Here is a 26,518-nt window from a genome sequence, read left to right on the forward strand (position 1 = left end):
CTAACCAATTTAATAACTGGGTTTGAAGTTGAATATTCTCTGCTTGAATTGTAGGTAGGCCTAGCCTAGGCTAGGTGACGGTCACCGTCGCCATCTTCTGATGATGAAGAATCATCAGAACTACAATCGGGCTCGTACATGTACGGCCGAATTAATTTCATCGACATTCCATTCAATATTTCGATTGTTAAACAAAATAGTTTCTCCTTCATTTTCCTCAGTTTCGCATTCCACTATCAATGTTTCCTCTTCTAATTCCTCTGACGAAGAACTGTCAAAATCATACGCGATACGTGTTGACATCCTAGTTTGTACAGTACACGAAAAAGTTTCTTCATCTTATGACGTCACTATCAGAGGTTACCGGAAAATGCCGAAAAAACCCGAATAGTCGTGAACTGAGAGCAGTTGCGCGAAATAGCAGAAAACACTTTAATTATGTCCTGAAAACTTTTAATTTATTGTCTGTTTAATATCCATCAAGGAGAACAACTATAATACTACTATTTTACATAAATATCAAATACCATGTTCCATGATCTTTAAGTCCATCGAAAAAAACACCACAGTTTATAAGCATAGGCGCCGCATGGTGTCCTGAAATCCCATGAAAACGCTATGTTATTTCTGTTGGTTACGCTTCGTTGCACGGCATTGTTTGTCATAGATCGAAGATGTCTTCGTTTCGTGAAAAAGGCGTATACTATCTTCACTAATTTAATTTCAATGAAGAATTTCCGATTCATCAGCAATAAGTTTCGTAAACTTAAAGCTATAGTTGACCCAGAACGTTCATTTTATGACCGCGAGTGTTTACACTATACGAAGTGCCGGCCCGAAGCCCGCAATTGCCGGCCCGAAGCCGGCTCGGTTGTTCCCAGAGTGTTTACACTTGTGCACTTTTGGCTCGGAGCCGGCCTCGGGCTCGCTAAAAGCTGAAGTGTAAATGGGGTCTTACTGTTATAATTTTATAGGAAAAAAGAAAGGAAATTAAATATTTTCATTTAGAATGAGGACAAGAATTAGGAGAGAGAAATCACTCAAGCATTACTATCCTCAATTTGCTATAGAGTAAGCTGAATTCTTTGAGAATGAATCAGCTGAATGATTGATCACTAAACATTAGGCGCAGGAGCCCGGTTTGAAAACCCCAAAAAGTGAGGTTTTCAACCATTAGCGGCATGACTGATGTGAGTGATTAATGTGTTTTACGGACTGTTCCAAGGACTATCCTACCAGTGGGCTGTTCACTGGTCAAATGATTGACACTTTGTATCACCGGTTGTAACTGGAGCTGTGACGACCTTTGTAACTGGAGCTGTGACGACCTTGCAAGAATACTAGGCCAGAATTTTTAATTGAAAAGTGCCTTGGTATTAACAATAACATGGAGATGGAAACAAATTTGTCTATCTTTCTTTCTAAAATAAATGGTCACTATAGTTTCAAACTAGGCTTAGTCCACCACATTAGTAATTACGAATCGAAACCTAAATTAAAATTGTTGGTATTCTTTGGCCGTTGTTTGATTAATTACATCTTCATGCCATGTTTTTTTTTCTCTAATGATTTGGCGATACGCTCCTATATATAATTAGCTAGCAGAGGATTCGATGAGTTTTGAAAAGTTATGGAAATGTGGTCTAACATATAGCAATTCAGTTTTTTAAGGCCCTTCTTCCTTGTCCGAGCCTTTGGAAATATTAAAAAGTTATATTAATATAATATATTCTGTGTTTTCATGTTTTAAGAAATTGTATATCATTTCAGATGTTTCGCGCTGCGCTTTTATTTGTTTTGCGCTTCGTCTTGTTCGAGCTTCCTCCGTACATACCGATAATTAATATGATTTTTCATTTCATTTTTTGTACATTATTAACAAATAGCATACAGAACCCCATACAGAACATACCCTTCTCTGATGGAATAGCTTTGGAGATTTTGACTTTGGAGTAGGCCTAAATCGAAACGTCAAGCAACTCAACAGTTCTTTTCAGAACTAATATAGGCCTACGTGGTGTACCACAAATTTATATCAATGTAACTTGTTTAGCACGTTTAAAATGGATAGCAAAACATATTTTTAAAAAAAACCTGAATTATTTCAAACAGACAGCACATTAGTTCAAACGGATAGCACAATAGATAGCTCAATCAAATGAATATAACTGTGCATTCTATACGGATTATCGGGTAGCACATTCTTTCAAATGGATAGCACATTCTTTCAAATGGATAGCACATTCTTTCAAATGGATAGCACATTAGGTAGCACAATCAAATGGACATAGTATTGTACATTATTCTATGATTATCGGGTAGCACATTCTTTCAAATGGATAGCACATTAGGCCTATTTCAAATGGTTAGCACATTCTTTCAAATGGATAGCACATTATTTCAAATGGATAGCACATTATTTCAAATGGATAGCACATTGGGTAGCACAATCAAATAGATATAGTACTGTACATTATTCTATACGGATTATCGGGTAGCACATTCTTTCAAATGGATAGAAAATTATTTCAAATGGATAGCACGTTCTTTCAAATGGATAGCACATTATTTCAAATGGATAGCACATTAGGTAGCACAATCAAAAGGATGTAATTGTACTGTACATTATTCTATACGGATTATCGGGTAGCACATTCTTTCAAATAGCACATTATTTCAAATGGATAGCACATTATTTCGCACAATCAAATGGATATAGTACTGTACATTATTCTATAAGGATTATCGGGTAGCACATTATTTCAAATGGATAGCACATTAGGTAGCACAATCAAATGGATATAATTGTACTGTACATTATTCTATAGCCTACGGATTTTCGGGTAGCACATTCTTTCAAATAGATAGCACATTAGGTAGCACAGTCAAATGGATATAGTACTGTACATTATTCTATAAGGATTATCGGGTAGCACATTCTTTCAAATGGATAGTACATTAGGTAGCACAATCAAATGGATATAGTACTGTACATTATTCTATACGGATTATCGGGTAGCACATTCTTTCAAATGGATAGCACATTCTTTCAAATGGATAGCACATTATTTCCAATGGATAGCACATTGGGTAGCACAATCAAATTGATATAGTACTGTACTGTACATTATTCTATACGGATTATCGGGTAGCACATTCTTTCAAATGGATAGCACATTCTTTCAAATGGATAGCACATTCTTTCAAATGGATAGCACATTATTTCAAATGGATAGCACATTAGGTAGCACAATCAAATGGATATAATTGTACTGTACATTATTCTATACGGATTATCGGGTAGCACATTCTTTCAAATGGATAGTACATTATTTCAAATGGATAGCATGGATTTGGGTAGCACAATCAAATTGAGCACATTGGGTAACACATTGCATCAAATGGGAGCCTACTGTACAGTTATTCTATTGAATTGAATTGAAATATATATTTATACTGGTTAACCTCTTCAGTCAAAGACTGGTCTCCCAGAGGGCCCAGTTGGTGATCAGTGGCTGTGATGTACTAATACACCGGGGTAACCCCCCACTCGTCTCGAAAGATGTACTAGGTTCTTTAAAGTACACACGAGCTAGATGTGTATTCTATTATCGGGTGTAGCACATTAAAATTGAGAGGATAAGGTGGACATCATAATTTATTATTAAGGGGAAAAACAGCAAATCCTTACTGAAGGGACACTCCTATATTAAAGCGGACATTAAGGGGACGGGGAACATTTAACCTCAGTGCCAATGTTCACTCAATATATTTTCCATCACAAAATAACAAAAAAGACGAAATATTTATATCCATTTATCGTTATTAAATAAAAATGGATATCATGATAATTATGATACTTTGTTTGTCTTGAAAGTTTTCATTGGTGAAACGTTGCCTGCTACATTTTGAATTTCCGAGTCCAGATCAGTATTGGTATTGGTTTTCCGTGATCTATTCTAACTAATGAAACAATTTTTAGAAAATGATATATCTGATAGATATCATCTAAGTGATGTTTTACATATAAGTTATAACGTTTAACTTTTCATTCTCCATACATTCAATTCTTTTAATATAGTTCTTGTATAACACCATATCAAGTAGTAGTAGAAATTATTGTAGGGTTTTCTTATTATTCAGTCAATTCAGTGTTTCTATACAGAAAAGAGTAGTCAGTGGCCTTAACATCAATTAATTGTATAATTTGCACCCAAGGTCGAATAGCAAGAAACTCAGGTCCAGTTACATTGGTGTTCATTGGTCAATAGGAAATGAACAGCATACTTATAGGTGGTGACAAAGTTTAGTTATTGATAAGTTGTCCTTGGGAAAAACACATTAGTTGGGTTGACCATGGGCTGACAGAGTTAACGACTTCGTAACGCTATCCGGGGGCTCCTGCGCCTAATGAAGGTCAAGGGTTGTTGCCACAAATATCTAGTGTATAGTATTGTGTAAAAATATATTGCAAATATACTGTATTTGTGAGGTAGGCCTATATGTTTATATTGGTTCTTTTTTTTTCAGCATGGATTTAATAGATGATAACAGTTCTGCTGAAGAAATCAAAACTTGTTTGATTAAGTGTGGAATCCCAGAAGATGATGCCAAAATAATTGAAGGTGAGAATCTAAAATCTAGTTTTATTTTTAGATATCACTAAGCTATTATATTTTGCTCTTTTATTCTTTATTAAAAAAAAAAAATTTGAATGTTATAATTGTTTTAACATAGTCTGGTAAATTTCTTGTATATTTTCAGAATCTGGCTGACCCAAATTCTAAGAACAAAAGAAAGACAAACTTAAAGACGTTCACACCAAGGAAAGTTACTGTTCACAAACAAAAGGGCGAGATAGCAGACCAAAAACTTCAGATAGCGTGCCTTCATCGACAGGTAGCCTACTACCAGGTCATTACACTACCTAGAGGTCTGTGGGTTTTCCACTAAGAGCAATTAAAGTTAATTCATCTAAAGTTTTCAAACAAAAGTTTCCAAATGTGTTTGACAGAAAATTTGCTTTTCCAAAACCTGGTATTTTGGCATATATTATTGATGGCATGATCATAATCAACAGTTCACCTCTTGTGTCACATTAGGAACTTACAGTATATTAGATTGGTATCATCAACATTTAGGTACACCAAGGCAAGTCAAGTACACATAGTTTTTGATGATCCAAAGATGCATGGTTAAGTCCCAAAAACTGGAACGGGCTAAGCGTGATAAGAATCGTACTGATGAGATTTCATATTCAGAATTAGCCTGGCAAACAAATCATTGTCGTCCCATCGCAAAGTCGCCCCATACATAGTCGAAATGGCACACTTATAAATAGCAATACAGTTACCGATGACTCAATAATCTCAGATATCCTATCTCGGTCATCGCAGTCCATACAATCTAAATTACCAAAAATTGCAATTGAGTGTCTCAAAGGTTGTAATACAAACAGCAGTAGAAACCTTATTGAATGCAGATTATGAGGTACAAACTATAGGAAATGTGTAGGAGTCAACAAAGGTTTACATACCTGCCATACCTTCTGTCAAATCTAGAAGTCACTATAAACTGTATATCAATAAAAATAAATCAACAAGAGAACAAAACAAACAAAATAAAATCATTTAAAGAGGAAAACCAAAACTAAATCAACAAGTAAATGCCAGGATGAATCAACAAACAGGGATGTACCAACAAAGACAACCGAGGAAGAAATAAAAAATACCACGGACATCAATAATCTTATTATAGAAGACTCTATCTATCAGTGAAAATGGATTAAAACAAACATCAATTGAGTGTCTATGTGGCAAAAATGTTTTAGACATTCAAGTACACTTGAGAGAACTAGATGTTGATAAGTCAGTAAGAGACTTTATAATATTTTTCATTGTCCCATTAAACTTCTCAACAAGACCATTTGTTTGCTGGTGAAAAGGGGTAGATGTCATCTGTTCAATTTGTAATAAGTCTGATAATTGTTTCATCAGTGGTGAAGTGAAGTTTGTGCCCTGATCGGATATGATTTGTGAGGGTGCTTGTGAAAAGTCAAAGTTTTTTGCCATTAAAAATGATCACAAATGTATAAATTTTAGTGTGTAACCTTATTTTAGGTCGATGTAAATAATTGTCACTAAAACATTGATATTTTATGCTTTATAGGCCTATATTATACAACATACAACGTAATGTATTGCCTAGGCCCAAACTACTACTTCTTTATCTAGCTCGATCGAAGGTGCTTGTTAATGTTTAGACTGATCTATAACTTATTATTAACTTAATTTATTTGAAATAAACATATTTATATATTACTATTTAAAGGTTTAGGCTAAAATGATTTTTTCTTTATCATAAGATCCTGAAATTAAAAAAAAAATAAATAAAAAAAATTAAGGAAACCAGCATGTTTGTGTCCATTCTGTAAAAAGTATTATCGGGAAAAACTAATAAGACACATTAAAACAGTACACAATGACAACCAAAGAGTAAAAGATGCTCTTAAATTACCAAAGCGAGAAATGCAAAAACAGTTCAACCTAATGAGAAAAGAGGGTATATATATTGTAAATAATGGTGAAATGAATGATTTAAAGTACGAACAAGAAAGAAGAACCACAATAAGCCACCTGTAATGTGTGGTCTTTGTATTAAAGGGATTTTACAACCCGACATCGTTTAGCCGGCACAAGGTTAAGTGTCGGGGTAAAACTAGTACTAACTGCGACCAAATTCCGATGAGTGGTATATATATATTCAGTTCAAAACGGTGCATTTTTGTTGTGAATACTATTAGCATTTTGCAAAGCACGCTCGTTGAGCTTGTGCACTCTTTGTGTTCATAATCAGTGTACCATGTCCCGCATACCTGGCTCAGCCTATGTGCCAGTTCTGCAGTACATTTCATTTCGAAACCTGAGCTGCACTGACAGATCTAATAAGATCGAAACAGTACTGTCTGCAGATTGGATATATATATATATTGTTCATTGCCTGATTTGTTTATTCATGACATGAGCTGTGACTGAGTGGACTCCTGGAATATGTCATCTTGTCTTATTGTTCTCTCCTTCTGGAAAGTAAACAGAGCCCTTATATTTGACAAGTTCATTAGACAAGTGTAACAGCAATTTGATAAAAGGGACAGAAATGACCCTGGATCTACAAATATATAATGTACTTTTACATACCGTAATTATAATGAATACCACAGGCACAGAAAAATCATTGAACATTGTGGTGAAAAAATAATAAATGAATTAGTAAATTTGAAACGGTAAATATATGAGGATATTTGTGAATGGTGATGGCATTATGGTATTTTTTTTTCGTTGAGGTTGAACTTATAAAGAAATATTTCGACTGAAGTTATATATGAAATGTATCAATTGTTATGTTATAAACATGATGATAAATTTCAACTTGAAATGTCATTGTAGTGAAGTATTGAATCTGTATGATGTTTTGAAAGAAATGCCACTGTGATATTAGATAGGGCTATACTGTATATATGATTGAAGAATATAAGGTTGATTGTATGTTTTTGTAAATTTCACAGATGTCGTTAATCGTATACGTGATGTCCAACCCCATAGTCCATAGTGTCCGGATGAATTGTTACTGCACGGACAAAATGCATGTTATCTACAATACCTCAATGCCTGAGAAGCGGGCCACAGAGTTAAAAAAAAAAAATTTGTAAGAAATAATCAATGTGTATGATACATCGAAGGTAACTTACCAAAGGAGAATGCTTAAATAGCCTTCGCTAACCATTCACTAGGCATTCGAATGCTAATTTACAGGTAATTTTTAGAATTTAGGCATTCATGGTTAAAACCACTTAATCGGAATGCTAAGAAAAGTTTCCAAGCATTCTTTAGGAATGCTTACAAGAGTCAATAAGCATTCAGAAGCTATCCCGAATGGTAGTGTGAATGCTAAGTTCATTGGTAGCATTCAGGGAGATATTTTGAATGGTAGTGTGAATGCTAAGATCATTGGTAGCATTCGGGAAGAGATTTTGAATGGTAGTGTGAATGCCAAGATCATTGGTAGCATTCAGGGAGATATTCTGAATGGTATTGTGAATGCTAAGAACATTGGTAGCATTCAGGGAGATATTTTGAATGGTAGTGTGAATGCTAAGAACATTGGTAGCATTCAGGGAGATATGTTGAATGGTAGTGTGAATGCTAAGATCATTGGTAGCATTCAGGAAGAGATTTTGAATGGTAAACAGGGAAATAATTGAATGCTCAACCAATCAGATCAATCGTCACCAACTGCCAAAAAAACAACAACCAATTCAAATTCAAGAGACCAATGGCTAGAGAAAGGCTGACTGCAGCCTTCCTTCTTTTTACAGCTTACCTGCTGGCAACCCTGACACAGATTTTGTTGATATAAAAGGTATTGTAGCTAGTAGCTATACTTGTTCTTTTATCATTCTGTATTTGGCTACTAACTAGCTAGGCCTAATAATAATAGGAGGAGTATAGCCACACACATCCTACTAAGTTGAGTTAAGCAGAGAGGGACCAGGGCTAGGCTACAGTAGATAGTGAGTGGTTTGGGATTCAGTGGTGGTGGTACTATCAAAAAGTATCAAACGTCGAATCCCCTAAGTCACTCCCTGGTTATATTGTGTAGCTGGCCTAGGCTAGTTATAGTATACTCTAGAACCACATTGTATCACTGATCAAAAAGAAGGGCTAACTAAACTATATATAAAAGCAATTTTAAATAATGCCAACATTTGAAATGAATAAAAACAGTAACACAACAAGTATTTATTTTAAAAAAGGTAAATATTAAATAAAATCCTTTTTATTAAACCTGAATGATACTAATATAATAGTTCTACAGACTAGAGAATATAGTGCATAATTCAGTTTTATCTGCTATATACTGACTGTACATAAAGGAACATGCCATGCCATTTGAGGTATTTAACTATAAATTTTAAATCTATTTTATCATGTTCATGTCTTATAAACATGCCTTCAATGATCAATTAAATATGAGGGAAAATTGAATCCCACCATTTCTCTTTGTTTTAATTGCTTAATCATTCTTTTTATCTTTAATTTCTTTTCTCAGGGTTGCGGTTTTTTATTTCATTAACATATTTCCATATTTTTTTTGAAGAGTATATCAAGGTCGTGGCAGTAAAAAATGATTGGACTCCTGTTAGCCCGGTAGAATTTAACAAGAAGTTTGTGTCTAAATGCACCAATGCACGCAGGAGTCTACATAAATAGATAAATATTTTATATATAATTTTTATTTTCATTTATCATATCTTTATATTCTCAATTTTGTCCAAGTATTCTCACTTGCACAGATAAAGCATTGTCATTTTTTAAAGTAATTTGCCTCTTTTATATATATATATATATATTTCTTTGAAGATGCCTCCATAAGGAAATTCATGGTGTCAATTGAAGTTTTAAATTAAATGTTTTAAAGTAGTTAATTTTGATAATTGTTCATTTGTATGGCCTTTTTGTCATATACAGTATAAGTATTACACTCTCTTGCTGTTTATACGTTTGATAGCTTTTTGATACTTTATTTCTGTTTGGGGATGTTAAATATCGAGTATCGACGAAAATATATTAATTAAATTTGATTTTTTAAAAATTAAAGTAAAGACATCTTTTATTTTAATGTTTCTTATTGTATATTTGAAGAATTTTTTCGCTTTTCATTTTAGATTCTTCATAAAAAAAGTATCATTGATCATAAACTTAAGAGATTCAACTCACTTTGCAATCCTGCTGCTGTCCCGCCCAACAATGTATAGTACTGTATGTGAATGCATCCCATGCTGAAAGTGAGAAATCTGGATCACAACATTTCCCACTATAGAATTTGAATGCTTTAGCATTCAATTCGCTCACTAGCATTCACAGTGTAACAGTGTACCAATATTTGAATGTGTAGTTTTGAATGCTAGACCACGCCCACTAAAAAAGCTCACTAGCACATTCATCTACTAGCATTCGAATGCTAGTATAGCATTCAACTAGTAGCATTCGAATGCTACTTTTAGCATTCGAATGCTAGTGCTACCATTCACATGCTTAGCTCATTTACATAATTCGGCTCCCTGGAAGGCTTAGCGAAGGCTTAGTGAATGCTAAGAAGCATTCGAAGGAAGGCTTAGTGAAGGCTTAGCGAAGGCTTAGTGAATGCTAAGAAGCATTCGAATGCTAAATTCAGTCATTGAATGCTTATATACCACTAGTATTCGAATGCTAAGTATTAGCCCTTCGAATGCCAATAATAGCATTCCAGGAGTAGCATTCGAATGCTTTGTGAATGGTAAGCGAAGGCATTCAGCTTTGGTAAGTACCTTCGATGTATCATACACATTGATATAGTTCTTACAAATTTGTAAGCAAATTTAATTTCATCTTGTTATTTATACAAATCTTTATGATATGGTTATACTTGAAGTAGTAGTATTATTATTTGAGTTTTATTATTTCATTGTCACGGAACGATGTATTTTATTTTTTATTTTGCTTAGGCAATCATATTGGAATATGCGCGCATGTGTTGGTTCAGTAATGTTACCTATGTTGCACTGTATAAACTTGTATTATAGACCGTTCTGTAGGTTTACATTTACTGTATTTTGTGTGATGCATAAAAGTACAATTTAGCATTAGCAAACATGCATCAGGTCGTCGAATGGGACATCAATGTTTTGCTCATATTTTAATACACAAACATTAAGATGTGTTATGTACCTGTTATCTATTTCGAGACCTTGAATCACAAAGAAGACATATAATAATAGGCAGAAATGATGAATTGAAATGTGGTTGTTATGTTGGGTTTCCCGGTAGTTGAAAGTCTCATTTCAATTGTAGCGATAAATAAAAGTAATAAATAAAATCTGTATTTGTTTGGACGTGTGAATATCAAGTGGAGGGTTGGTTATCTTATATTTTTAGCATTTGTAAAAATGATTTGTTAATTAATTGTGAGTATACAACATTATTTATTGTTAGTACAGTATATCAGTTTATGGTTTCAAATAATTGAACTTTTGGTTTTACATAGGTATTCAAGACATCGTCGTTTGTCGTTTCTAATGAAATAATCGAAGACTTTTTTCATCCAGAAGAAACACTTGCCTTGGCACTAGCTTCTCCTGAGAAGAGGATGTTAAACAGTATCGGGCATGGTGGAACAGGTAATTGAATAATGATAAAAGTGTTAATTGAGAAGTAAAATTGAGCAATAACAAATTGTAAATGTGCATAGAGTATTTGTTTACTGTACATTTAGACTGTATGTAATGTGTATGTTAATTTTCATTGTATATATTGTGATACCGTTATTAGTATTGGTTTTCGATCAGTTTGTATGTGTAGGAGGGAGGTACCGAGACGATCTGATATATTATGTAGTATTGAATTTATTAACGGAAAACAATTGAAGGGTTGTTAATGAACTGGTATGAGAAACGTTACAACTATAGTGCTGTACTGTAATAATTAAATTGTGGACATGGTATATTTTTCAAGATTGGTGTTTCATTAAGAAATATTGTGTGTTGAAGAATTTTCATGCAAGAGATGTGAAAATATCTGATGCTGGAAGCACTATGACGTGCAAAAAATGAGTTCGCCTCCGAGGGATAACGTAGAAAAAGAAGACATGACATTATTCACGAAGAATGTCCATTAAGAAAAGAAGAAGAGAGCGACGTAGATGAACACTTAAGTGGAGCATCTTACAATACCGATTTCAACAGGGATAACGTAGAAAAAGAAGACATACGTCGTTCATGAAGAATGTCCCATTAAGAAGAGAAGAAGAGAGCGACGTAGATGAGCACTTAAGTGGAGCATCTGACAATACAGATTTCAACAGGCATACCGTAGAAAAAGAAGACATACGTCGTTCATGAAGAATGTCCCATTAAGAAGAGAAGAAGATAGTGACGTAGATGAACACTTAAGTGGAGCATCTGACAATACAGATTTCAACAGGCATACCGTAGAAACAGAAGACATACGTCGTTCATGAAGAATGTCCCATGAAGAGAGCGACGTAGATGAACACTTAAGTGGAGCATCTGACAATACAGATTTCAACAGGCATACCGTAGAAAAAGAAGACATACGTCGTTCATGAAGAATGTCCCATTAAGAAGAGAAGAAGAGAGCGACGTAGATGAACACTTAAGTGGAGCATCTGACAATACAGATTTCAACAGGCATACCGTAGAAACAGAAGACATACGTCGTTCATGAAGAATGTCCCATTAAGAAGAGAAGAAGAGAGCGACGTAGATGTACACTTAAGTGGAGCATCTGACAATACAGATTTCAACAGGGATAACGTAGAAAAAGAAGACATACGTCGTTCATGAAGAATGTCCGAATAGAAATGGCTACTATAGGCAAGTGTTTTGCTGAACCAATCGGAGAACAAGTAGGCCTAATCAAAAATTAAAAAGTCCAAGAACTGCACATTTTACAATAACAAAAGAAAAATGGAGCGAAGTATGTGAACACTTACGAGGAAAGTATTTTGAAACGAATACCTAAAAAGACTTGTTGAAAAAGACACGACTCACATAGTTTTGGCAGGCAATGTTGATGATCTTGTACTAGTAAGCAGTATCACATGAGGCAAATATATTGTGCATACTTCACAGTGACAAGCTTAAAAGCCTACACATCAAAATGAAAAATAAAATGGGAGTCAGAGAGTCAAAACAAAAAGTGAAAGGCTTTGTTTTACTTGTATTTACTGGACCGAGGCAGGTATTTGCCTATGGCATGTTAGTGTTTCCATTTCTCGTCAAATAAATATGGACATAGCCATGGCCTTTATAATGGCAATCCTGTCGGAGTTTAATAACGAGACTGGGAATTCCAGGATCGTTGTTGGCGAATTGTCACAGGAAATGCTTTAGATAATGACATCGAGCTTAAAACTATCCCTCACGCATGTACATCACATGTAATATAAGATGTAAAGAAATCATGCAAGAAGCGGGAAATATGGATATGTCTTGATAACGATTAGTACATGATTGCTTGTTTTATTTCATTTACGCAATAGCTATAAAACAAAGACCCTGTTGTTTACGTACTTGCTTTACAAGGTGGGCAAAGCAGACAATTAAAGGTGCAAGAGAAACTGTAACAGAGGAAAACAAAACAATTGAAAACAATGCTCGATTTGGACCTAAATATATGGAGGATATTAAAAAGCTGCTCCTCCCAACGCTTCCGCTTTCGTCCTGTTTAATGCTTGGAAATCTACAGCACCATAGGGTTTCCCGGTAGTTGACAGTCTCATTTCAATTGTAGCAATAAATAAAAGTAATAAATAAAATCTGTATTTGTTTGGACGTATGAATATCAAGTGGAGGGTTGGTTATCTTATATTTTTAGCATTTGTAAAAATGATTTGTTAATTAATTGTGAGTATACAACATTATTTATTGTTAGTACAGTATATCAGTTTATGGTTTCAAATTGAACTTTTGGTTTTACATAGGTATTCAAGACATCGTCGTTTGTCATTTCTAATGAAATAATCGAAGACTTTTTTCATCCAGAAGAAGAAACACTTGCCTTGAGAAGAGGATGTTAAACAGTATCGGGCATGGTGGAACAGGTAATTGAATAATGATAAAAGTGTTAATTGAGAAGTAAAATGTAGCAATCATATAACAAATTGTAAATGTGCATGTAGTATTTGTTTACTGTACATTTAGACTGTATGTAATGTGTATGTTAATTTTCATTGTATTTATTGTGATACCGTTATTAGTATTGGTTTTCGATCAGTTGTATGTTTAGGAGGGAGGTACCGAGACGATCTGGTATATTATGTAGTATTGAATTTATTAACGGAAAACAATTGAAGGGTTGTTAATGAACTGGTATGAGAAACGTTACAACTATAGTGCTGTACTGTAATAATTAAATTGTGGACATGGTATATTTTTCTAGATTGGTGTTTCATTAAGAAATATTGTGTGTTGAAGAATGTCCATTAAGAAAAGAAGAAGAGAACGACATAGATGAACACTTAAGTGGAGCATCTTACAATACCGATTTCAACAGGGATAACGTAGAAACAGAAGACATACGTCGTTCATGAAGAATGTCCCATTAAGAAGAGAAGAAGAGAGCGACGTAGATGTACACTTAAGTGGAGCATCTGACAATACAGATTTCAACAGGGATAACGTAGAAACAGAAGACATACGTCGTTCATGAAGAATGTCCCATTAAGAAGAGAAGAAGAGAGCGACGTAGATGTACACTTAAGTGGAGCATCTGACAATACAGATTTCAACAGGGATAACGTAGAAAAAGAAGACATACGTCGTTCATGAAGAATGTCCGAATAGAAATGGCTACTATAGGCAAGTGTTTTGCTGAACCAATCGGAGAACAAGTAGGCCTAATCAAAAATTGAAAAGTCCAAGAACTGCACATTTTACAATAACAAAAGAAAAATGGAGCGAAGTATGTGAACACTTACGAGGAAATTATTTTGGAACGAATACCTAAAAAGACTTGGTGAAAAAAACACGACTCACATAGTTTTGGCAGGCAATGTTGATGATCTTGTACTAGTAAGCAGTATCACATGAGGCAAATACATTGTGCATACTTCACAGTGACAAGCTTAAAAGCCTACACATCAAAATTAAAAATAAAATGGAGTCAGAGAGTCAAAACAAAAAGTGAAAGGCTTTGTTTTACTTGTATTTACTGGACCGAGGCAGGTATTTGCCTATGGCATGTTAGTGTTTCCATTTCTCGTCAAATAAATATGGACATAGCCATGGCCTTTATAATGGCAATCCTGTCGGAGTTTAATAACGAGACTGGGAATTCCTGGATCGTTGTTGGCGAATTGTCACAGGAAATGCTTTAGATAATGACATCGAGCTTAAAACTATCCCTCACGCATGTACATCACTGTACATCATTGTACAAGAAGAAAGATTCAACCAATTAAAAAACATACATTCTTCAGAACAAATCCCAGCACAGTCGTCTCGATGTGTTCTCAGACTTTAGCACTCAAAAACGTATAGAAAAATAGGACCAGAAAGGTTAGAAGAAAGAAGACAATCCCCGTGGAAGAGAGATGGAATAAGATGCGAAAACAGTCCGACACATTATGAGACAAAAAATACGGCCAACAAACCCTTTCAAAGTTACATAATCGGATAAGAAAAGGACAAGTGGAACAGTGATTGAGAGTAAGCAGAAGAAAAATAAACCCAACAAGGGTGACGCTGCTTACATAACACATGATGTGGATGTTGAACAGGAACGAAAAAGAAAGAAGAATTACATCACCAAACCTACAGCAAAAATTCATTGCACTTCTAAACTTGCACAACAATTATTGGTTCAATGCCAACGTATATATTATATTGACATCTTTCGACATTCTGTTAAAGGTACCTGACAGTAATAAATGAAATTATTCGAGTTTCTTAAGATCTACAAGACCAACAAATCAATTAAATATAAGAATATTCAACCATTGTTGAATGTACTTTCGGTTGACGAACTTCAGTACATGGACAACAAAATGATCCTCATTGAATTTATTTCACGCCAAATATGCATAATGATGTCCACTATTCGGCTTAGAAAATGTAACATGCAACAACTGTGATGACACCAAATCAATTTTCAAACAATCACGGAGATCAATATGTGAGAATTGTGGATGTAGGCATGTTAAAAAAATGAAAACTGTTCCAAATGTGTTGGTGATTCTATAAACTTGTATATACAGACCGTTTGGTAGGTTTAGAGTTACTGTATTTTGTGTGATAGTATTTGTTTACTGTACATTTAGACTGTATGTAATGTGTACGGTATGTTAATTTTCATTGTATTTATTGTGATACCGTTTATAGTATTGGTTTTCGATCAGTTGTATGTTTAGGAGGAAGGTACCGAGACGATCTGGTATATTATGTAGTGCTGTGCTGTAATAATTAAAATGTGGACATGGTATATTTTTCAAGATTGGTGTTTTATTAAGAAATATCGTGTGAAGAATGTTCGTTTACTTAAAAGATATAGTAAAAGAAATGTTGTTTTGAATATTGCAGGTGTATCCTATGAGGGTGGACAAGAAGTGGAGAAGATTGGATTTTAAATTGACAGATGGAAGCACAAACATGAAATGTAAACTCTGGAATGAGTTCGCCTCCGAGGTGGGAGAAGGAAATGTCGGGTCCATGGTGACCTAAAGTAATGTTGAGGTGGACACCTACAACAATGTGAAGTATTTACAATCGACGGATTTAACAACAGTAGAGGTAAGGTGTTTAAAAAAAAATTATTTATCGATATTAAATAAATGTATTGTTGACAAAGTGTATATACTGTACTTGGATTTTCAAGATATGTTATTATTACTGTAATCGTGGTTGTCATTGTCATTGTAGTAATGAATGTTTTGTCGGGAAATGTGTTATTTAAACAGTGGTTACAATATCGTTCAATGTAAATGAAAGCCTGTTTACTAATTCGTTAATTATTGAAATAACTAGGAAGTGTGTTTTTTTTTATAGATTTCTGAAGACATTGTAGAGAGTAAAGAAGAAAAGATTACAGAAGTTGGAGTAGATGAAGACGAGTACGTATATTTTGACATTATTACATTACTGCATGTGCACGCCATAAGAATGTTTCCTGCTTGGCATGGGTCTCTGATCATCCGTCTAATGTCAAAAAAATCAACTAATTAATTTACTACTGTACATATTATATGAATTATTACTTTGTTATCTGACATAACCCACTATGATCTTTTTTTCAAGGAACTGAATATATTAAAATGTGTGGGTTGAAGAATGTTCATGCAAGAGATGTGAAAAAGGAATGTTCCTTTAATTAACAGCTATAGTAAAAGAAATATTGTTTTGAATATTGCAGGTGTATCCTATGAGGGTGGACAAGAAGTGGAGAAGATTGGACTTTAAATTGACAGATGGAAGCACAAGCATGAAATGTAAACTCTGGAACGAGTTTTCCTCCGAAGTGGGAAAGAAAATATGGGTCGAAGGTGACATTAAATAATGTTGAGGTGGATACCTACCTTTATTTAAACAGTGGTTACAATATCGTTCAATGTAAATAAGCCTGTTTACTAGTTTGTTAATTATTGAAATAACTAGGAAGTTTAGATTTCTAAAGACATTGTAGTCTGTCAATCAGTCGGCAGATTTTAACTTTTAATGATACGTTGAGTCTGGAAAAAGAGAAAAAACTACAGTTTGGTTTCTACAGGCATGTTTTGTGAGTCTTTGATGAAAAAAAATCAATTACAACGTTTACATGTAGAATTAGCATGTAGCTGAGTTCAGTTGAGTTTCTAGAACGTGTATGCCGGAATGATGAGGTGTCATTTCTGTACCGTGTCTTAAAATCATTTTCAGTGAGATCGATATCAGTTTCCGAAGTGGATTTGTCTTTGCGTGTCACTGTGACTTGGTATATTACAGACGATTGTAGCTAATTTCCATTAAGCGGGCATGTGTCTTTCTGTCAGCAGTTGCATGTTTTGTTTTCTTGTGTGTTTACCACGGATGTTGATTCAGGCTGGTTAAGTATTCTCTTGTTGTGACTGTCTATTATCTGTTTCATATTGTTCATACAGCTGTAGCTAATCTTGGTGGTGTTTCGGTTAAAGATTTTCCTTAGTTTGTTATCTTTTGGAAAATGTTTGTCCACTAAGGATAAGAATTTCTTTCCAATGTTTGTGCTAACGTTTTTGCTGAACGGTGGGTTGTAACAGAGAATGTCTTTTCGTTGTCTGTTTTTTCGTCTGCTCTGGGTTACCGGCTCATATTTTAGTGTGTGCTGGTATCCACTGTCGATAAGAGCTTTTTGGTTTACAGGGGCGGCTTGGTTGAATGAGTTCTTGTCGGATGACAAGGATGAGAGTCATTTATTTATTCCGGCATTACTGTAACGTGGCATTTGGTTTGGTGTAAGGCTGGTATGTGTTCCTGGTTAGATTGAGTGTGACGTCTAGGAAGTTAATGACTTGTTTGTTTGCTTCTATATGGTTATACGTAAGCATATGTGGCATATGTATTTTTTAATGTTTTCTGTAACTTTAGGTGTGGTGTCTGTGACGACAAGGTCGTCATCTCTGTAAAGTCCTATATTGATTCTTAGTTTCTTTTGTAACTGGTATAACAGGAAGCTTCCAACAAGTTCGCCATTTTCTGGACCATCATAACTACCCATAGTCACATCAAATGATGTGGGAACTTTCTTTTGCCATGGTTGCTGTTTGTGTGACAATGTTGATTTTTTGGTTCAGTATGTATTATGTCTCTTTCGTCAATGGTAATATCTTCGTAGCTAGCAGCTATGTCTTGTGCTTTGTTCAGCAGATCATTGCTGATAGAGATAGATAATAGACAGTCATCCGTGGTAAACACACAAGAAAACAAAACATGCAACTGCCGACAGAAAGACACATGCCCGCCTTAACGGAAATTGGCTACAATCATCTGTAACATACCAAGCCACAGTGACACGCAAAGACAAATCCACTTTGAAAACTTATATTGGTCTCACTAAAAATTATTTTAAGACACGGTACAGAAATCTCACCTCATCATTAAACATATTTTGACACTCAAAGACAACAACACAGATTATTCAATCTCATGGCGCATCTTGTCATCTACTAAAGCATATAGTAGTGCAAACAAAAAATGCAACTTCTGCCTCAAAGAGAAATTATTTATCATCCGCCACCCTGAATTATTGACATTAAACAAACGTAACGAACTTGTGTCCTCTTGCCGTTACAGAAAGAAAGCATTATAACATTCCAAAACATAGCACCTGTACATGCTAATTCTACAAGTAAATATGCTTATAAAAGCAATGTTGTAATTGTTTTTTTCATTGATGTCTCCTGATGGGCGAGTTGCACGACTCATGAAACAGGCCTGTAGAGACCAAACTGTAGTTTTTCTCGTTTTCCATACTCAACGTATATTTTAGCTCTACTTGACTGTATTGAACACTTTTTAGACTGTTACATTGAACTGAATATTTATATTGAAACGATAAAGATGAGGAAATCTGTGAGAATGAGAAAAAGTCGCCCCAACCTATATCAGGGTTTCGAAATAGCACTGGTCCGCCAGCCAATGGCCAGTTAAATGCGTGACGGACCAGTAAAGCAGCCAATAAACAGGTCCACTTGACAATGACGTTGTATTAGTTAGGCATATGTAGGTCAGCCAGTTTTGTAAATGTTTATATCATATGACTAAATAAAAGTGTATTTTCTGGATTTTCTGTTTCTCTTTTCTCTGATAGTACTGATTAACTAACACTATACAAGTGCAGGTTCACTATATTGGTGCGTATTTGTATCGTGGTATAGTATTTTTTAACATGTGGAAGTACGTTCAAAATGTTTCGAACCCAGCGGAAGATCGAGCCAAAAGGCAGTGTGACCATCAGTCATATGATCAACAAAACGGCGATGATTGTACAAGCCCGAGTGGGAACACCAATACCATGGCTCGATTATGACAAAGAAAAAGATTTTATGCCATGTAGGGTTCGTAAGAATGTATATAAAGAGGCGACACTGACTGGACGAAAGAAAACACATTTTTGACTCTGGTACAAGTAATTTCAAAATAGATTCAATTAAAGAACATCAAAAAAGTGAAAGTCATTCAGTTGCTATTGGTCAGGAAGATGCAAAGTTCAAAACTCCTGGAACATCTCAAGCTGAAAAAATAATTCAAGGGATGAACAAAAACCGTTTTATTCCGGAATGCACACTCAATTTCTAAAAATTGCAGACCACTCACAGATTTTAAATGGATGGCAACACTGGACACGGTGAAAGGTGTGGATGTCGGTAGGAAGAACCGTAATGACAGATCGGCTTAACAATTCATACATTATATAGCTGAGGTAAGTTTAGTGTAAACAGCGCCGCGAACATTAATTTTTAAGATAACTAGGTTTTAATGTAATTAATAGTAAAAAGTAATACTTTGTATGTGCTTGGAAATATGACCTAATATAAAAAAAGAAAGTAATTTTGGAAATAAATTGAGTATCAACAAATTATTTAATTTTGTAATAATACATTTTTAAAAAGGTGTTTTTTGTTGCAGGTGCAAAGAACACAACTTCAGCAGAAGTTAGAAAATGCCAAAATTTTTTCTCACTTATTTCAGATGGAACAACAGATAAGTCTATCACAGAAGCTGAAATTGTATATATTCAATTTGCAATTGAAGGCACTGCCTACACTGAATTTGATTAAGCAAGCAATAGTTTCAAGTGTAAACAGAAGTTGGTAGGTTTGGGAACAGATGGGGCAGCAGTGATGCTTGGCAGAAATAATGGGGTTGCCAAACTAATGAAGGATGAATATAATGATCAACTTCAGGCAGTTCATTGCACAGCACACCGTCTGAAATTTGCATTTAAAGATGACATAAAGTTGGTGAATATGTATACAATTCTCAGTACCTTCATGCTCAACCTATACTTATTCTATAATAAGCAGCTCTAAAAACAGAAGTGGATTGAAGCTTGCAGCAAAGGCAACTAACACAGATCAAGTAGTACCCACCCGAGTTGGTGGTACCAGATGCCCGCCACATCTCCAAAGGGCTTTACAGCATATTATATCAGGCTATATTTAAGCACTTGTTACACATTTTAACCAGGTAATGTTAGGAATTTTGTTTATTTCCTATTCTGCAACCTAATAACTAAATGAAGATCAAATTGGAAAGTAATTTTAATTATAATGTAATTTATTATCATATTATGATACAGTTCCAATGAGTGCCAAGGCTAAGAAAAATCCTACACCAAAACGACATGATAAAGTTTCTCTGGCCGGCCAAATTAAAAATAACAGCTGATGTTGCCACTGCAATAAATGCTGCTTCCACTACACTTAAAAAGTACAAGAACAAGCAAGTATAGTGACTTCGATAAATTCAGTTTCCATTGAACAATACCTTTCTAACTAGAGAACATAAATGTCAGTCATTTATTATATCTGTTAAAATGTGCTCTCATTGTACAATAAATGTTACCAATAGCCTACTGGTCATTGACCTATAGATGATAAGTGAAAGTTCCTGTTCTAAGAAATAGATGATATACCGGAACTGTCCCCAGACCACAAAGCAATCCATCATTGCTTTGCTCACTCCTTAAGATGATAACATTCTTCTATGTGAATCACTCTTCCATATTTATTCCTACTGTGTAGATGTGTACTTTGTATAGTTAACAGGTTATGGGCCCAGTAAACGGCTTTTATTTAATGGAGACGAAACTAAGTACGAGTTGTGGGAAGTCAAGTTCCTAGGACATTTGCACATACAAAAATTAAGTAAAATTATTGTACCTGAAAGCGAATGTGGAGTAGCCGCTCCCGATGAGGCGAAAAATAGTAATGCATTCGCCGAACTTGTGCAGTACCTGGACGATAGAAGTCTATCTTTGATAATGAGAGACGCAAAGAATGATGGAAGAAAGGCTTTAGGAATCCTGCGGGAACATTATTTGGGAAAAAGTAAGCCAAGAATTATATCACTATATACTGAGCTTACCTCATTAAAAATGGACGAACACGAACGTGTAACTGACTACGTTATTCGTGCAGAACAGCAGCTACAAGTTTAAAAACTGCTAAAGAACAAATCAGCGACAGTTTGCTTGTGGCTATGGTCCTAAAAGGACTACCTCAGCGATTCCGGACAAAAAGAAAAGGAGATAAACTTTACCGATTTTAAAATTGGCGCTGAGAAGCTTCGAAGAGTCGGAGAAGGCTCAAAGAGAGACAAAAGATGATAGTGTAATGAAAACACTAGAAAGTGAAAGAATTGTATGTTTTAAATGTGGAAAGCAAGGCCATAAATCCTTTGAATGTAGAAGTAAACAGAATCGAGGAAGGTGGTGTAAAGTATGCAAGAATAAAACGCATGACACCAAGTTTTGCAGGAAGAAAAGTAACGTCACTGCGGCAAAATCAGTGCAGCTGGAAAAGGATGAAACTGATGGAGTTGAATTTGCATTCAAAGCAAGTATTAATAGTAATTTATGTAATGGTAATTTATTGGTAGATTGCGGGGCAACATCCCATATTATAAATGATAAATCAAAATTTATAAACCTTGATAAGAGCTTCAATCCAGACACCCATTTCATAGAATTGGCTAATGGCACTAAAACAAATGGGGTAGTCATTGGTAAGGGAGATGCTAATGTTCTAATATATGATGTAAATGGCAATCGACACAAAGTCACTCTTGAAAATGCTTTATATGTTCCCTCGTATAAACAAGATATTTTGTCAGTTCAGGCTGCGGCCAGTAAGGGAGCACAAATTAATTTTGAAAAATATTCAGCCCAACTTAAGGCTCCTAATGGCTCTATTTTCAATATTGTAAAGGAAAATAGATTATATTATTCAAATAATTGTAATGATGATTCAGTTAATATGACTTGTGACCTACAAGGTTGGCACAATGTTTTAGGGCATTGTAATTATGATGATATATTGAAACTACCTAATGTAGTAGATGGTATGAACATACAGGGAAGATGTGATAAACCCAAAATTTGTGATATATGCACTATTAGTAAAATGACGCAAAGTAGAAATAGAAAGCCTGATGTCCGTGCAACCAAACTCTTAGAATTGGTCCACACCGATCTGGCTGGACCAATTGCCCCAGTCTCTAGAGAGGGATTTAAGTATGCCATATCATTCACAGATGATTATTCAGGAGCTGTGTTTGTATACTTCTTGAAAAATAAAAGTGACACTATATCTGCCACAGAAAGGTTTCTGGCAGATTCTTCCCCACTGGGAAATGTAAAATGTATTAGATCAGACAATGGTTCTGAGTTCACTTCAAAAGAGTTCAACTCACTCCTTACAAAGAATCGTATAAGACACGATACTTCTGCACCCTACTCCCCTCACCAAAATGGGACTGCCGAACAAAACTGGCGAACATTATTTGAGATGGGTAGATGTTTGATTGCACAGTCAAATTTAGGCAAAGATTTTTGGCCATATGCAATTCTAGCTGCGGCATATATACGTAATCGATGTTTTAACAATCGTGTGCAACAAACTCCATATTTTATGATGACGGGTCGAAAACCCAATTTGTCTAACATGGGAGTATTTGGATCTGAATGTTATGCATACAAGCAAGACAAAAGTAAATTAGATGATCGTTGTATTAAGGGTATATTTGTTGGATATGATAAGTACAGCCCGGCTTATTTAGTATATTTCCCTGAGAGTGGAAAGATAATGAAATATAGAATTGTTAAATTTAACACAAATAAGAGTGTCGAGCAACAGATCCAAACAGAAACCGATGATGACGATTACATTCCATTAGATTCCAATAAGGGTAAAACAGATAATTCATCTGAAATTGATAGGATACAGGAGACTGCTGATCCATCCAATCTAGAACCCCAACCTGAGGACCAAAGGGTAATTAATGAATCGGGTAACGAAAATGTAAGGTATCCAAGACGGGAGAGAAAACCTCCATCGTATCTTGAGGATTATGCTACCGATTTAGAGGACAATAATGACCAATTATTATCCAGTATTGATTATTGCTACAAAATTTCAGAGTTTCCTCAAACTTTTAGGGAAGCTATTAATTCACCAGAGTCCAAGTATTGGCAAACTGCAATGGCAGACGAAATGAAATCCCTTAAGGAAAATAACACATTCACTTTAACTACCCTACCCACAGGTATGAATTCAGTGGGAGGACGATGGGTGTACACTACTAAAGAAACTGCCGATGGTTCAAAGAACTATAAGGCAAGATATGTTGCAAAAGGGTATAGCCAAATAAGAGGTGTAGATTATAATGAAACATTTGCTCCAACTGCCAGTATGACATCCGTATGTATTTTGATGCAAATTGCAGCACAACATGATTTGATTTTACATCAGATGGATGTGAAAACTGCTTATCTTAATGCTCCAATTGACTGTGAAATTTATATGGAGCAAGCAGAGGGTTTTGAAGTCCCTACAAATTCTAACAAAAAGTTAGTATACAAATTAAATAAATCACTGTATGGTTTGAAACAATCTGGCAGAAATTGGAACAATGTATTGCATACTTTTCTATGTGAAAATAATTTTGTACAAAACCCTGTTGATCACTGTGTATACACTAAATATGTAGAAAATGAGATGATTGTACTACTCATATGGGTTGATGATTTAATTATTGCAACAAGTAATGAGTCCGTGATGACAAATGTTAAAGAAATGTTAAAAAGTAAATTCCATATGAAAGATCTTGGTAAACTTTCATATTTTCTTGGTATTGATTTTAAACAATCCAAAGGTTCCGTAAAAATGAATCAAAGTCGATATATAGCAAAAATGCTAGACAAATTTGGAATGACCGATTGTAAACCAAGGTCTACTCCATGTGAACAGAAACTAGAATGTAATAGCCAGGAGGCCATTGACCCTACAAAATATCGTGAAATTGTAGGTAGTTTAATTTATGCTATGACATGTACCCGGCCAGATATAGGCTGGATAGTTACAAAGTTGTCACAATATTTGTCAAATCCAAAAATTGAACACTGGGTGGCAGCTAAACATGTGTTAAGATATCTCAAAGGTACAATTAATCATGAGTTGTGTTACAGTAAGTGCTCTGAAAATTTAAGATTGATGGCTTATAGTGATGCTGATTGGGCATCATCCCCAGAGGACAGACGTAGTACTACTGGCTACTGTTTTAGTTTAAATAATTGTGGTCCACTTATTTCCTGGAAATCAAAGAAGCAAACCACAGTAGCACTGTCATCATGTGAATCTGAATACATGGCACTAGCTGCAACAACTCAGGAATGTTTGTATCTTACACAACTATTAGATGGAATTGTTAGCGGATATCAATATGTGCCTATTCAAATTTTTGAAGATAATCAAGGCACAATTGCCTTAACTAAAAACCCAGTAAGTCGACAAAGGTCCAAGCACATTGACATCCGATATCACTTCATACGAAACGTACTAAACGATGGTAAAATAAATGTTGTTTACTGTCCAACAGCTGAAATGGTTGCTGATATTATGACTAAGCCAGCAACAAAATTAAAGTTAAGTAAATTTAAGAATTTTATTTTTGGACAATGATGTGTTGTGATACACAAACTGTACAATGTAATACATTTTATAAAATTAATATGGTAAATTAGAGAAACACTTTTATACTTTTATAATTTGATGAATATGCATGTTGTATTATATTTGATTTTTAATATTATTAGTATTACTGTAAAATTAAGAAAAATGAGAACAAGTGGGAGTGTTAAAATGTGCTCTCATTGTACAATAAATGTTACCAATAGCCTACTGGTCATTGACCTATAGATGATAAGTGAAAGTTCCTGTTATAAGAAATAGATGATATACCGGAACTGTCCCCAGACCACAAAGCAATCCATCATTGCTTTGCTCACTCCTTAAGATGATAACATTCTTCTATGTGAATCACTCTTCCATATTTATTCCTACTGTGTAGATGTGTACTTTGTATAGTTTATTACAATAAAGTTATTATAGTTCTAGATAGAACATTTGTATCTGCGTCAAATACTGTTATCGATATGGCTCACAATCCTACAACCTTAACAATATCTGTAACCTAATTTGTTTTAGACACATGAAACTAAAATTGCAAAGCCTTGAAGAATGTCTTGAGTTCAATGGAGAAGGCCTTAACAGCAGACACCAGACTTCATCAAGTCATCAAAAAGGTCGATCAAAACAAGACAGCAAAACCGATAAATATGTGGACATGAACAACAGTGACAGTGATGATCGTGTCATAGATATGATTACAACAGAAACATCACAAGATAACATGATAGACACTGTACAAACACATCAAGACACAAGTGGTACATGTAAAGTTAAAATTAACCAATTCAAATAAAGATAAAACCACAAGCATTTATGAACAATTTAAATTAGACACTGGTGTTTAGTGCAACATATGTTACCTACTGTAAACTAGGTAGACCAGATATGTTCAAATTAGAGACTAGATTAATATCTTATTCTGGACATGTAATTAAGCCATTGGGTAAATGCACGTTAATATGTGAAAGAAAAGGAAAGTTATTTTCAATCAAATTCCAAATAATTGAGGATAAGGCAGCTTGTATTAGGTCTGATGACAATACAAACATTAGGTCTAGTAGCTAGAGTAGAACTAGTTGATGACGATAAGACAAACACAATCTTAATTAAAAAATATAAAGATGTTTTTAAGGGTATAGGATGCTAATGACAGGACGAAAACAATGAGGTAGAACTTTCAGTATGGGGGAAACACGCCGACCTCGAACTGTTGCCGGATTTGAAGGTGGAAATTACTGGCGTTGTCATTGCCGAATGGCAA

Source organism: Antedon mediterranea, chromosome 4 (genome assembly GCF_964355755.1).
Source record: "Antedon mediterranea chromosome 4, ecAntMedi1.1, whole genome shotgun sequence".
Taxonomy (NCBI): Eukaryota; Metazoa; Echinodermata; class Crinoidea; order Comatulida; family Antedonidae; genus Antedon; species Antedon mediterranea.